Here is a 15185-nt window from a genome sequence, read left to right on the forward strand (position 1 = left end):
GAATGGTATTGAATGTCCAGTGGCATGGGGTAGCAACCCACAGATCCAGCAGTTGGTGGCATTGGTGGCAAGATTGTGTTGGTGAAGCAGCTGCACAAAAGAGTTATTCCAAAATTCCTTTCGCCTCTCTCTTAGTTGAGGAGAGAGTGAAATTAGATAGTGTTCCTTCATGGTGGTAGGCTGAGCAGTGGTTAGGAATGTTTCGCGAGCAGGTGCATGTTCCTCCATAATCCAGAGCGTGGTCATGAGGAGAAAGCAGAAGAGGATTACGATGAAGAGTGCAATTGTCTTTGAGCTATGGAGTCTGTCTGTTCTCGGATTTCTGTAGTGGGTATTTCCTGTTGTCTCCATTGGCTTCTTATTTGGCGCTTCCATCATCTTCTTATCTGGCGCTTCCATCATCTTCGTTTTCAAGGTGCTCGGTAGTGGGCAGGACCACAGACTTAGTTTAGCTTTTCTCTAGGTAACCCTTGGTAGGTTTGGGTCACCGTTCTGAGATCCTCTAACTTAGTCCGTGGCCTACTTAGCCGAAGCTCCCTCCTTTCGTCGCAGGAAATACCCTTCTCGAGATGGTACAGTGGGATCAGAATGTTTTGAAAGTTCAAGTGTCTCTGTGTCGGGATAGCAGTTCAATGATGGTCGGTCTTTGTTCAGGAGTTCTTCTTGGGTACTGACGTTGTCTGCCGTGGCCAGGGCTGAGGAGACCTTTTTGCAGTGATGGGCGTGCAGCCAGTGCTTCTTCCCCTCCACTCGAAGTGCGGTCCGAGTGGTGATCAGCACTTGCCAGGGGCCCGTCCACCGGGGTTCCAAACTCTTTGACCGCTGAAAATTCCGGATCAGCACGAAGTCCCCCGGTTGGATGGCGTGACCCGGACCCCTGGAAGCATCGGGGATGGCCTGCTGCACCTGCTGATGAATGACAGACAGAGTTTCAGTCAATTTATACAGATAATCAGACATTAGGACGTCCGGGACGTCATGAATGGAAGTTGGTTTCGGGGCAGACCAGACGCTCATGGGTCGACCGAAGACAACTTCATAAGGAGTTAAGTGATGTCGGGTGGGGGTAGAGCGCATCGATAGCAATGCCAGTGGGAGGGCGTCTGGCCATTTCAGACCCGTGGTAGCCACTATTTTGGCCAGTTTAAGCTTTAGTGTGGCATTGTGTCGTTCGACAAGCCCAGCAGATTGGGGGTGGAAGACTGCGTGGAATTTCTGTTTAATACCCAACCCATTTAGGATGAGCTGGATAACTTTGGCTATGAAGTGGGGGCCATTATCACTCCATAAAATACGACAGAGGCCATAACGGGGAAAAAACTCCTTTAACAGAACCTTTGCAGTGGCCGTAGCGGTGTTGTCGCGGGTTGGATAGGCTTCCACCCACTTGCTAAATGCGCACACCACAACAAGTACATATTTTAGGCCTTGGCATCTGTCTAGCTGGATGTAGTCCATCTGCAGGACTTCAAATGGGTGGTTTGGGACCCCAAATCCCCCCCGGGGTACTACAGTTCCTTTCCCGGGGTTGTGTTGCAGGCATATTAAGCATTGTTGGACCAGGCGTTTGGCGAAATCTGGGATCTTATCATTGTGCCAAACTCTGGAGACAAGTTCGATCATGGGGGCTGATCCTATGTGGGCAGGGGAGTGTGCCATGGTCAGTATGGGAATCAGGTATGAATCAGGGAGCAACCATTTGTTCGTGTCTTTTGTCCGCCAGCAGCCTTCATCGTCTTTTAATCCCACCCGTGTCCATTCAGTCAACTCGTGTTGTGTGCTAGCCGTTTGAATATCCCTGATAGTGTCTCCAACGTCAGTCCATTTTTCCGCTTGTGACCTGGTCACGTACATATGTGTTGTCGTCCTATTTTCAGCTGTCGTTCGGGCAGTGATGTCGGCTAGTGCATTTCCCTGTCCAATGATGTCTGTCACCTTCTTGTGTGCCTGGCATTTGATGACGGCAAGCTTGTCGGGGAGAAGGACAGCTTCGATTAAGGCGGAGACTAGATCCCCGTGCAAAATGGGTGTGCCGTGTGAGGTCAAGAATCCCCTTTCCCTCCAAAGGAGCCCAAAATGGTGAACCACCCCGAAGGCATACTGGCTGTCGGTGTAAATGTTCGCTGTGGTTCCTGTTGCCAGGATGCAGGCTCGTGTCAAAGCAATCAGTTCCGCTGCCTGGGCAGATTGCTGGGTGATGCGGGCTGTTTCTACTACGGTTCGAGCCGTGGTGACTGCATAGGCAGCGGAAGTGGTACCGTCGGAGAGTTTGATGCAAGAACCGTCCACCCACAGCTCCCCGTCGGGGTCAGGGAAAGCCGTGTCTCTGAGGTCAACCCTACTCCTGGTTTGTTCGTCCGTAAGGGTCACGCAATCAGGCACAGGGTGTGCATTGGGATCGTTCTCTGGCAGAGGTAACAGAGTTGCCGGGTTCAGTGTGGTGCATCTTTTCAGGGTGATATGGGGTGCAATCAAAGTCAGTTCGTATCCGGTCAGTCGTGCACTCGTCAGGTGTTGCGTCTTGGTTTGGTTCAGGAGGGTGTCGACTGCATGGGGTACCAGTACCGTGAGGGAATTCGAGAGTACAATCCCCTCACTCTGTCGGATAGAGATTGCAGCAGCAGCTACAGCTCGAAGGCAGGCAGGCAAGGCTCTGGCGACAGGGTCAAGAGTGGCAGAGAAGTAAGCGCACGGTCGTTGCCTAGGGCCGATGGCCTGGGTCAGGACAGATAAAGCGCACCCCTCCCTTTCGTGAGTGTAGAGGGAGAAGGGCTTTTTGTAATCAGGGGTACCTAGGACGGGGGCTGAGCAAAGGGCTTCTCGTAGTTCCGTGAAGGAAGTTTGACATTCAGGGGTCCAGGGGAGTGGGAAAGGGACGTCTTTGTTTAACAGAGAAAGCAGTGGTTTTACAACGAGGCTAAAGTTTGGTAACCATTGTCGGCAGAAGGAGGTGAGGCCTAATAGGGAGCGGACCTGTTTCTGGGTCTTAGGGACAGGGGTATCTAGGATAGTTTGGATTCGATCAGGAGTGAGTTTTCTTCCATCTTTGGACAAAAGGTGACCTAGGTAAGTGACCTGGGGTTGGCAGAATTGCAACTTCTTCTTGGAGACCTTGTGGCCATTTTCCGCAAGGAAGCGCAGGAGTCGAATGGTGGCGGTAACCGCTAGAGGGGTGGTGTCGGCTGCCAAAAGGATGTCGTCGACATATTGTACTAACACCACTCCGTCCGGTAACTGGACTTGATCTAGTTGTCTTTTGAGGGCCTGGCTGTAGATGCTAGGGCTCTACGTGTAGCCCTGGGGCGCTCGGCAAAACCTATATGAGCGGGCTTTTAGGGTGAAGCCGAAGAGATATCGGCTGTCTGGGTGAATGGGGATGGAAAAGAACGCGTTTTTGAGGTCGATGACGGTAAAGGTGGTGGCAGTAGAAGGAATCAAGGTCAGGATGGTGGTGATGTCTGAGACCACAGGGTACTGGGGTACCACCACTTTGTTGATTTCTCGGAGGTCGATGATAAAACGGTATGCTTTCTCATCTCCTTCTCCCTGCTTCTTGATAATGGGCAAGATAGGGCTGTTGCAAATGTTGCTAACCACTTCCTCTACCACTCCTGCGTCTATCAGTGACTGGATAATCATTACCAATGCCTTCTCGCCCTCTGGCGATATCCGATATTGTGGGAGTTTTGGGAGTGTTGCGTTTGGTCGGACAGTAATGTGCACTGGGTCAATTAACATACGCCCTACGTCCGAATCTGCGTTGGCCCACAGATACGGAGGCAGAGTGTCAAGCAGGGATGCGTCAGCGTCAGTGATGGAAAACATGTGTCGGGGAGAGCAATGTCTAAGCAGAACGGGGTTGTCGTAAAGAAACACTCGAACTCCATCTTGAGAACACCTGATCGTCGCTCGGAAGTGTTTCAGTAAGTCCAGTCCCATAATGGCGTCAGGGCTATTGGGGGAGAGCAAAAACGTGGTGTCAGTGGTGTTGTTTTCTACGTCAAAGAGGATCGGTGCAGACAAAGGGTTGGTGGAGGGCGTTCCATCGAAACCTGTCGATGTTATGAGTGAGCCAGACAAGGGTGCCCTTGGAATCAGTCGTTTAGATAACGCACTACGTGTTGCGCCAGTGTCTACCAGAAATGGTGACTTGGTACCCAAGACCTTAGCAGTGACGTAAGGGCCCTGCTGGTCAACATAGAGCTCGACTGGATCCCTCCCTTGTCCTTGGCTGTCCTATGCGAAGTTGTGGGTGTCTTCATAGTCAGATTGTTGATATTGGTTCTGCCTGGGTCGATCAAACGTATTTGGTCTGCCTGATCTGTCGTTAGTCGTGTCATTTGGGGGCCCTCGCTGTTGTCCCTTATGTCTCGGTCCGTTTGCTATGTCCCTGGTGTCTTTGTTTTTGATCATTTCCAGAAGAACTGGGCACTGGGATTTCCAATGGCCGGTCCCTTTGCAGAAAGCACACTGGTTCTCTCTAAGGTCTGTGCGTCCATTGTAGGAAGTCAGAGTGCGGTCCTGGGGAAATGTAGTCTTAGGGACGTTCGTCTGGTAGTTTCCCCGGTATTGGTCTCGTCCTATAGTCACCCCTTGTAGTTTGGCAATCATCACCCTCTCTTTCAAGTCCTTCTTCTTTTTCTCTGTTGCCCTATCGTTTTCATTTTTCTGATGTTCATAATATTGGGCCATTTGGAGAATCGCTGTAGGTTTGGATGCTGCCCAACTACTCTCGCTGGCCTGTAGTTTCTGGGAGATCTCCGATGACAGTCCCTTAACATAATTCTGGACAAACAGATGGTGTCCGGTTGCAGTGGTCATGTCCTGGCCGCTGTAATCGGAGAACACCGTTTCAAACCGGGAGAAGTATTCCGATACATCCTCCTGGGGTTTCTGGCGGCAGGCCGTTACTATCGACCAGTCCACTTTCTTTTCTGGGATCAGGGTTTTTAGTTTCTCTACGATTTTATCTGGAAGGTCTAGAATGGATTTCAGAGGCTTTTGTCCTGGTCCCCGTTGTTTATCCAGGCCATCGAGTTGTGACCAGGTATGTCCAAACAGCTCAAGGTGGTCGACTTTCCGGATTTGCTTCCACACATCAGCTGGTAGACATAACCCGAAGAACAAGTCGATGTCAGCCAGGGTCATAACCGTTGAACCCAGGGCTGTACCCAATTCAGTATAAAAGGCAGTGGGGTTTTTACGTAGATCGGGTAGAGATTTCCGGAATGTCAGAATCTCTTGCCGGTCCCATGGCTGGTAGACCCAGTTGTACACTACCCTTCCCTTCGCATCTTGGTTGTTTGCATCATCGTGAGTCCCTGTACCTCGGGGAGGAACCCAGTAAGGGGCAGCCTCTCGTATCGGCATCATGGTGTTAGATTGCTCGGTTGGTGGTTCGATCACTACGGAGGTCGTGGTTTTAGTTCCCGACTCTCATTCAGTGAGGTGACGGAAAACCTCAAGCGTACGCGTAAGGAGGTCCGACACATCACACTCGCCCTCATCCCCAATATCGACCTTCCGGTACAGGGTCGTTAGGCTCCCGGGACCGTTGTCTCGATATCGGTCCTCGTATGCATTCAAGACGTGATAACACAGTCGTACGGTAAAATGTCGTCTGTGACTCCCTGTATACGAGTTGAACATATCCGTGATGTACTCTTCGTCTTCCTTCCTTTCTACCAGTGTCCTTGCTATCTTGTCGATCCCTGCTCGCTCATCTTTGCTCAGTCTGTTTGTTCTTGCAGGGCCAGCCCCCCGAGTCTCATGGTCGCCTAACGTTGTCGTTGATGTAGTATTTAATACAAGGGGTTCGGCTGGCACAGAGGCCATTGGGGCCGAAGCTGCGGCAGTACTTTCGTTTGTACCTGGGGGTGGCGCGTGCTGTGCTAAGGGTTGGGGAGGGGCATATGGAGGGGGCATGTAGATGATAGGAGGACCTAACAGCAGATCATCGTTAGTTCGTTGTTTCGAGGGTAAATCAGGGTAGAGCATGGAGGGAGTTCTAACCGGACACTGGCTCGGTGTTTCCATTTCTAGTTTCTGTTTAGCTTTCTCTCTTTCCTTTATCTCTTTTTCTAGTTTCTGGGCAGCTAGGTGGGCTGCTTTTCGCAGCTCTTTTTCCAACCTACTCTCAGTTTTCTTTTTACGTTGTTCAGTTTCTTTGCGCCACATGCCGAAACTGTCAAGCATAGTGGGTGTTGTCTTGTTTTTACCAAGGGCTGTTTCTAGCGTTTTTATTTTATCATCATCGAAGGATCCTATCAGGGGCCACTGACTTTCTTGACCCTTTTTCGTATATTTATGCCATAGTTTGCTATAGGCTATAGCGGTCAATCCATGCTTCGTGAACATGTCCTTATTAGGGGTGCCTTCCAGTGGGGCTGGGTGGTCCATCTCTAATAAGCGGTCCGGGCTAAACAGGCTACTAATCAGTGGGGAGAAGACAGACATGACGGCTCGTAACGAGGGACTAAAAGTCAGCACTGCCTATCTTATCACTGGGTGCAAAGACTGGACAGAATATTTCTATTCTACGTTGTTTGCAGGCAGTGAGTACCTCATGGATCAAAATAACAAAAGACCAATAAATATTCGATGGGGAGAATGAGTAGGTCCGCAAAGATCTGCGTTACCTACCCTTTTCACTATCTGCAGAAAGGGTGGTCTCTTCCCTGTTTGCAGACAGAGAATCTCCAGAAAACAATAGTTTGCGAACAACAGTTCAGTTTCAAGTAATTATTCAGTGGGGGAGAAAAAAAATAGGCACGACTGCCGCCCTACCTATCCTCCACTGTTTGCAAAGAGAGAGCCCGTTGTTTCTCCGTTTGCAGACAGCGAATCTCCAAATAAATAAAAAAGGAGCAATACTAGTATTTTTAAACAATCAAGCAATCATTTCGCAACTTGTCGTGTTTACACGACCTTACCCGGACCGCATGGACAGTTTCTTGTCTTCCGAATCCAGCGCCCGATCGTCCTCTCTTCTCCGTTATCCTCGCGGCACTCCTGATGGTTCCCAGTCAGGACCGTAGATCACTCGAGAGAGGTCTGTTCGGAACCAGTGAAGTTCGGATGATCGGCTGTCAGACGAGGATCTATCGGACAGACGCGTTCCCGATCGTTGCAGTCGTTCACTCTATCGTCAGGACCTCTCCCACTGGATCCACGAGTCGCTGATGGGCCCCACGCTTGGGACGCCAATTGTAAAAGGGTCAGACTACCAACCAGAATATAAGGTCCTTAAGTATTGCCCGGCGGTGTCGCCTCTTGAACCCACAAGGTATTTAAACTAATGAAGAGGCAGGCGCTGGAGACTGGAAGGCAGGAAACAAGGTTTTATTCTCTCCGGAGGAGAACACAGCAAAACAGACAGCAGGTATCGTTCTGAGGTGCTCTACCCGCATCTCTGAGGCCTGGCCTCTTATATACAAGTTAATTACTTTATTGCATGAAACACATTCTCGCTAATACTTTGATGCTCGAAAGACATCCCCGGAATCTCCCCTTCAGGTCCGTTCCCCCACATAGTTACAGTTGAAGTCCCCGCCCCGGTCACAACAGGTGGTGATCATCGCGCAGTTGGATATTCCGCCGATCCATGGAAGGGGTGGGGTTCGATCGGATCTCGTAGGGTGGGGGTTTTTGATCGACCCGGGGGTCCGGCAATGGGGGGAAGCTTTCTACTGTACTGGGGGTAATAAACAGTATCCGCAGAGCCAGGTGGTGGCCTGGGAACGGGGAAGACAAAACGGGCACACAGAAAAGAGGGGGTTTACATCAAAGGACCTGGGACCATGAAAGGAACAGAGGGAGGTGTCGTGCTGGGAACAGGATGGGATTCCGAGGCAGAGCTGCACTGAAGAGGGGTTTATGACCCGAGACATGGGAGAGCGAGGGGGTTGCCAGCATGCGGAGGGGGGGGGGTGGTGCCCGTGAGGCTAGGAGAGGGAGAGAGACGCACTGGTTATCGAAAAGGGGCAGGGAAACCATGGTGTTCAAAATGGCGGTTGTTTACGTGCACGAAAAAGGGGTCAAGAAGAGCAAGAGGGCGCCGATAATGTTGACAGTTTCAGCCCAACTTTCAACAGTTGGGGGGAGAACCCCATTGGTGAGGGCCTCAGCGTACACCTCAAGTAAGTGAGAAATCAAAGTGTTTTTGTACGCCTATGAGGCCATTCAGGCCAGGGGTCTTTGTGGCATCCAGTGATCTTGTCCGATTTCCTTCCTTGTGAATGGTTCACTCAGGAACTGTGAATGGTCCCTGAAAGCCAGACCATGGCAATCTCCTCAATGAAAGACTGGCAGGCCGTCGACTCAGGGGGAAGGTGGGAAGTATACAGCAATTTGTAATACGTGACAGTTTTGTAGATTATACCCTCATTGGTTGTGATTTGGGAGCCATCATTGAGCCCCAGTGAATCAATGTGGCCAGTGCCCCACGAAGGGCATCAGAGGTGAAATCATGTTTGTCAAGGGCGTTCACCCTCACCATATCTTCGCGCAGAAGCATATATACCCAAAAAGGTAACCTCCCTGTCGGCCAAGTCGCAAAACTACTCCAGCAAAATGGAGGGGTTATGCAGGGATGCTAGTGAGGATATAGGAGTGTTTTCTTTGTCGATGTCTGCTAGTGTAGCCTCCAGGCGCGCCAAACCAGCATGGATATCGCGTAGTTCCCCCGCTTGTTTAGAGATACAAATTCAGCAGATATATGCCTTAAAGGTATAGGTATCCCAGAAAGTAGCATACTGGCTAACGAAGCCGACATTGAGCTTAAAATAATCAGTGATGGCATCATGGAGTTCATAGCAGAACACTGCATCCAATAAAGCCGTTGACGGGAAGCACCAACAACACTGCCAACCCCCACATAGGGAGTAGTGAGAAAGAGCCTAACTGGCGCGTGGTCAGATAATGTGTTACACTTGCACATCTTCCGGCCAGGGGATGCTAGTTGCTGGGAGGAACCAGTAATACAGGTGAGTCCACACGGAGTGGGGCACGGAGTAGGAGTTGTAGCCAAGAATCGCGGGGTGACGTGCGCCACACATCCCTACAGGCATTTGTGTGGATCATATTCTGAAGGGTATGCAATGAACTCTGCTTGGTCCTTTGGCACACACTGGAGGAGTCTATGGCAGGGTTCAGACGGAGGTTCAAGTCGCCACCCACTTAAATAGTGTCTGCTCAGACTTGTCGAAGAAGAGGCTGTGGTCAGATAGAAAAGATGTTAATCGTTTTTTGGAGCGTATAAATTCAGGAAGATAACTCGTCTCCCTAGCATAGTCCCCCTCACCAAAAGGTAGCGGCCTTGAGTGTCAGCGATAGTAGTATGGTATATAAAAGGGAGGAACTTGAGTATAAGTATGCAGACTCCCCTGGAGTAGGAGCTGTAGCTAGCAAAGAAATATCGGTGCAAGTCCCATGATGTAGCAAAAACGGGGGTTGACTGGGGAGGCAGTTGTGTTTCTTGCAAGAACATCACTTTAATACTGTGTCAACTAAGATATGATAGCACCAGTTTGCCTTTACGAGGATTATCTAATACCTTCACATTCCATGTGAGGAGAATCCGATCTACAGCCTGCCTAGCGTCGCCCATGGCAGTAGCAGAAGAAATGTGCCAGCCGAGTCATGTCTAGAAGGATAGCCGCTACAACATCCTGTGTCACCAGGAGTGGTAGGAGAAGGAAAAGACATAAGGAAAAGAAGCATATAACACTGCCAATCAAAATAAAATTCCACATAAGCTATCCTCCACTTACACTAGGCAAATCAATCCTAGCGAATCCTAATAAAACCTTCAACAGTAACCAAAATCTGAACAATTTGAAACACAGAATCATCCTCATTGGTGGGCAACACATCTGAGCTTGGTGCCCATTCTAATAGGGTTTAGCAAACACAGAAGTAGAATGGTCGAAGTAAATAACATGTAGGATTATAAGGTGTACTCAATAATGCTTGAGTGACATTTTAGTATTACCAACTGTTCCTTTAGAGAACAATGCATGCTATAGACCTAGCAGGTCCATTCAGGGATGATGGAAGAGGTCAGCACTTGCAGAAACATTAACGTCTGGAGAAGAGCATTTTGGGGTGGTGCAGGTCGACAAAGGGTACCTGGACCTAGCCGTTTACAAAATGCAATAACATCTGCAGGATTGTTGAAAATGTGGTTTACCATCCTTCACCACCCAGAGTTTGACAGGGTATAGCATGCCGTACTTTATCCCATGCTTCCTTAGCAGTGCCTTTGTGTCTGTGAATTTACGTCTCGCTTCTTGTACCGCAGGGGTGAAGTTGGGGTAAACTGAAATCGTGCCACCCTGTAAAAGTTAGGGGGAGTTCTCCCTGGCCAGAAGGAATGTGGTGTCAAGGTCTCTGTATTTCAGAAGACGTGCTATGATCGGCCGGGGTAGAACCCTATGTGGAGGATGAGGTCCTAAGGACCTGTGCGTTCTCTCCACAATGAAGGTAGATGAAATGTTGAGCGCCTAACAGTTTGGTAAGCAAAGTCTTTACAAATTGCACAGGGCGGCCCATATTGGTAGAGTCTGCCAGGCCAATGGTACTGATATTGTTCCAGTGAGAGGGCGCCTCTAAATCTTCATTTTTGAGGGCTACAGCCTTCAAGAGGTGCTCAGTTTTTTCTAGTTTCCGGGACAGGGAGGTTGTGTTATCTTCAAGAGTGGAAACACGTCAAGTGGTGGTGAATCAACATACTTCCAGGCAGTTTCAGTTAAGAAGGGGAACTCAGCAGCATGCCCCGTATCGCCCTTAATATTCGCTTTAGTGTTGGAGCCGCTGGCGGTCTGGGTCAGGGGAGACCCTCTGATCCGAGGACTTAAATGGACTGGGGAATCATGAAGACAGAATCTCACTATATGCGGACGATATATTGTTATTTATGGCCTCGCCGACATCTACCCTTCATCGTATCCTTCACATGGTAACCACTCCGGGTACACAATAAACTGGTCCAAGTCGCAAGTATATCCACTGCATGAGTATGAAATCCCTTTAGCACCCAGGGGCTTCTGAGATTTGCGCATTTTTATAACGATGGACTAAGCTCGCTTTTATGAAGCTAACTTGCAACTAACCTAGTCGCGCTTTCGCGCGGATGTCAAACACTGGCGTCGCTTCCTCTGACTCTCCTGGGACGTGCAGCCCTCTATAAGATTCTGGTCTTACCTCGCTTTCTCTATGTATTACAAAATACACCTGATAGGATCTCTGACTCATACTCCTCCAGTATTGATGGTGCCGTGGGTACCTTGCTATGGGATGGCCGGGCACCACGAATTGCGATACAAACACTATCGTTGGAATGGTACGACAGAGGAATTGCACTACCAGACCTTTGGTCATACTACCAAGCATCTCAACCTGCGTTAATGAACCGTTGGGCACATGGGGATCGGGAGGACTTGAGTTTCCGTTCAGACTGGGGGCTCATGGGACAAGGCGGCTATAATAAAGCACTTTACAATAATCCAAAAAACTGGGCCTTACTGGTCCGACAGCACGCACAATCGAAACCTGCCACACAGTCAATAAAAAAATGGTCTGGCACAATAAAATCACAAGTGCGACCCCACTCTGGGAACCCGAGAAACTGGGTCATCTGAGTGCTTACCCCGGATTTGATAAGTGTGACCTGATAGGTATTTCAACGGTTGCAGACATGTGGAATTCTAGGGGGTTGGCCACCTTTACTGACCTGCACAAAGAATACGACCTTGCACAATCTGAAACATTTAGATATTTACAGATTAGTCATGCGCTTAAAGCAGCAATACCGGGGGACGGTCAACTTCCTGCGGCTTCCCCATTAAAAGATAGGCTGATACTCAATCCCATGAATAGGTTAGCCAAAATCCTAGCATATAAAAAATTGATCAATAATCGCCTGGATGTTGTAAGGCGCTTGCCGCAGAGTTAGGAGGCGGAGTTGGGTGAGCTGGAAGAGGATGATTGGCGCAACGCCTTAGCCCCCCCTTGGGAAGTGGCCATCCCCATGAGACTGCGATTGGTCCAATTTAAAATCCTACATCGAGTTTATCTCGCGGCGGGAGTTAGGGTTAAGATGGGTAGGAGGGCTGATCCTTTTTGTCTTAGACAGTGTCATCAAGAGGGGACTTTCTTTCATACTATCTGGGGATGTCCAAGTGCCTGCCCAAACACACTGCAAAGTTGTTACCAAACAACTAGTGAGTGCCGGAAGGGAAGAAACTGATGACCTCCCCTAAGCTTTGTCTGCTAAATGTCTGGGACGCCACTGACCTTACACAGACCGCGAAATCATGGGTTTCACTGGGATGGGCCGTAGCAAAACGAAACTTTGCACAAAGGTGGGGAGTGGGGGCGATGCCGCAAATTAAGGACTTAATTGCTGACATGGACAGAGCTATGGTTGCGGAGAAAGATGTTTTGAAGCACAGAGGCTGCCCTAAAAAATGGGATCGAAAATGGTCTGCCTGGAATACATACAGGGGAGAAATCTGCTTGTCTTCTACTATGGAGCTACGGCGTAGTGAAGGCAGAGTGTATGTCCCTTTACATGCTGAGGGAGAGACATAGGAATGAAGAGTCAGGGTGGCATCAACATATGTAAAAGTAATATATACATACCTTGTATCTGATTGTATGTCTCTGACAAACTGCATTGCTGTGCTTTGTTTTCTTGACCAATAAAAAGTTTATAAAAAGAAAAAAAAAATGGAAACACGTTCCTCCGCAGTGTCAAGCCAGGTGCCCTGTCGATCCAAGCGCTCCCCCATATGATCAAGCCAGGATGTAAGTGATACGAAGCACGCATCTATCGGGCAGAATCCTGCCCGCAGCTTCGCCAGCTTGGATGCCAAACCTTCCGGGAGCTAGGTATGGGCTGCAGAGTCATGATAGTCATCATCACCTAATGTGGGATCTGGGTGACCTGATGATTTAGGTCAGTCGAATGTCAGCCTACGTTGTTTGGGGTCTCCCTGACCCATGATGGAACTTTGTTGAAGGTAAGGCCATAGGGCAGCAGTCAGGCAATGTCGGTAAATACATGGAGGGTTAGACCCAGAGGAAGGGGCACGAGCCTTGAGAGGGGGCGATATTCAATTTAATTACCCAGCAGGGGGCCCCTCACTGAGAGGGCCCCGAAAATGATAGCCACCAAGGGGCAAGCAGGGCAAGGCAGTGATCGGCACTAGATGTCAGGTGGCCTTGTGTTGCCACAAAATACAGAAATTAACAGAGCCTTCCACCCCTTGATAATACAAGGTTGGTGGAGTTAATGGGGGCCGGTACACATTGCAACAATGAGAGCTGTGTGCAGGTGTATTGGCCGATGGCCCTCGGGCCCTATCAGCAGCAGGCAAGGTTGTAGGCTCGCCCCAATCCAAGACAGCCCCCATTCCCGGGCACACCGGCCCTGCCGCACAGTAAAGGGCAGCCGCACCCATGAGGACCCGCGTCACACAGGACCAAGCAGGGCATGGAGGTTGAGCATGCAGCTATGCCCCATCAGCACCAGGCGGCATCATGTGTCAGAAAATCCGCAGGTCGTCCACTGTGCAGTGAGCAGATTGGCATGGCAGTCGGTGGTGGAGTCCGGGTTGCGTCAGTCTACTGCAGGAGGCCCGGCATCACGCCTTCTCATTGTCACCGGGCCTCCCAGGCGGGTCACGATATCCACACTCAGGCCGCTCCGGGGAGACTCATGCAGCAGGTCTGGATTGAGGGTGGATGGTGTTATGGGCCCAGCGGGGCTCCATAGCACCGACCTCAGGCTCACCCGCTGCCCCTGTTGCAGCAGGGCCTCCGAGGCGGGCTGGCCCATGCCCCTCCACGGCAGGGTTAATGTGTCCGGGGTGGGCATCGGGCAGGAACAAAAGGGGTCGCCAGATTCCTGGGGCCATAGGGGCTCTAGCCCCCCTTGCGCAGCCAAGTGAAGTGAGGATGGACGTTTTTCAACTCACAGGATAAGGGCTGTTCGCTCCGGAGCTTCACTGCCATGCATCCAATACTGTTGACGGCTTGGCCGCGTCCCCTGTAATTTAAAAATGTAACTAAAACGTGTCTTGGAGAGGCTCCTGGGACTGGCCGAGAGGCCAGAGACCTATGTGCACTCTCTATCACAAATGACTGGAAGAAATGTTCAACCCCAAATAGTGTGAGTAGAAATTTTTTAATATAGTCCTCAGTGTGCCCCATCGCTGTAGTTTCAGGGACTCCGAGGATGCATGTGTTATTTCTTCTGAACCTAGCTTCCAAATCTTCATTCTTTATTTCGACTTTACAGTTCAATTTCCACCTCCTCCAGAGTTTTGGCCTGTTGCGTGTGGACATCTTCCACATCAGAAATATGCTGCTCAGCACCTGTCAGTCGTGTGTGGTGTTTATTCAAGTGATCCTTCATGGCATCCATGTTTCTTGTAAGGGATTCTAGTGTGCAGTTAATGGCTGTGAGACTTGTTCTCATTTCCAGGACGATTGATTTGATCTCTTCGGCATGGGAGGGGGGAGGGGGGAGAGAGTCATCCCCTCTGGCCCCTTTACCTTCTGGTTGTTGGTCAGTGGAAATCGCTGGTAGGCGCAATTGCCGTTTAGATTTAAATGTAAGGCGCTGCTTCTTGGCGTCTGTTTTACCCATTGTCGGTGCTCAGGTATCAGATGTTTAATAGTAATAAACTATGATTGAGCAAAGGTAGTAGCACAGCCGAGCAGGCCTGAGGGGTATCCCATGTTGAGGTCACTAGTAATAGTTCAAAGGACAATGTTCCAAAGGTTAGGAGTTAGTAGCAAGTGCATGCAAAGGTGATTGAAGCTCATATGGGATATCACCCCTTCCGCACTTGTGGAACTCAGACAATAGTGCCGGTGGTAGTCCGCAAGGAGCTAGGTCAACAGACCAAGAGCGAAATAAGAAATTACTTACTGGGCACAGTTGCTCAGGGAGTGCTACCAGTAGGCCTCCCCACAATGTAATCCACGATTGTCAATATCTGTCACACACACGTTTTGAAGGCTCTTCACAACTGGAGGAGAAAAAGTGTAGTTGTAGGCCGCAGTCAGGCTGTAGTTAACCTTGTGTGCCGGCGTGCACCAGTGGCTGTCCCCGGCCTGTCCGGCACCCCAGATGGTCTCCGACAGCAGCCTGGCCGACAGCAGCCCTTCTGCCAAGC

General features: G+C 50.1%; 1 protein-coding gene across 3 annotated transcripts in view; it reads left to right on the top strand.

Annotated features, from left to right (window-relative positions):
• The window catches only part of NBAS (NBAS subunit of NRZ tethering complex), a 2361081-nt gene that overhangs the window by 1743596 nt on the left and 602300 nt on the right, over positions 1-15185 (top strand). The window lies entirely within an intron of this gene.

The sequence above is a fragment of the Lissotriton helveticus genome, chromosome 6 (genome assembly GCF_964261635.1).
Source record: "Lissotriton helveticus chromosome 6, aLisHel1.1, whole genome shotgun sequence".
In the NCBI taxonomy this organism is placed as follows: Eukaryota; Metazoa; Chordata; class Amphibia; order Caudata; family Salamandridae; genus Lissotriton; species Lissotriton helveticus.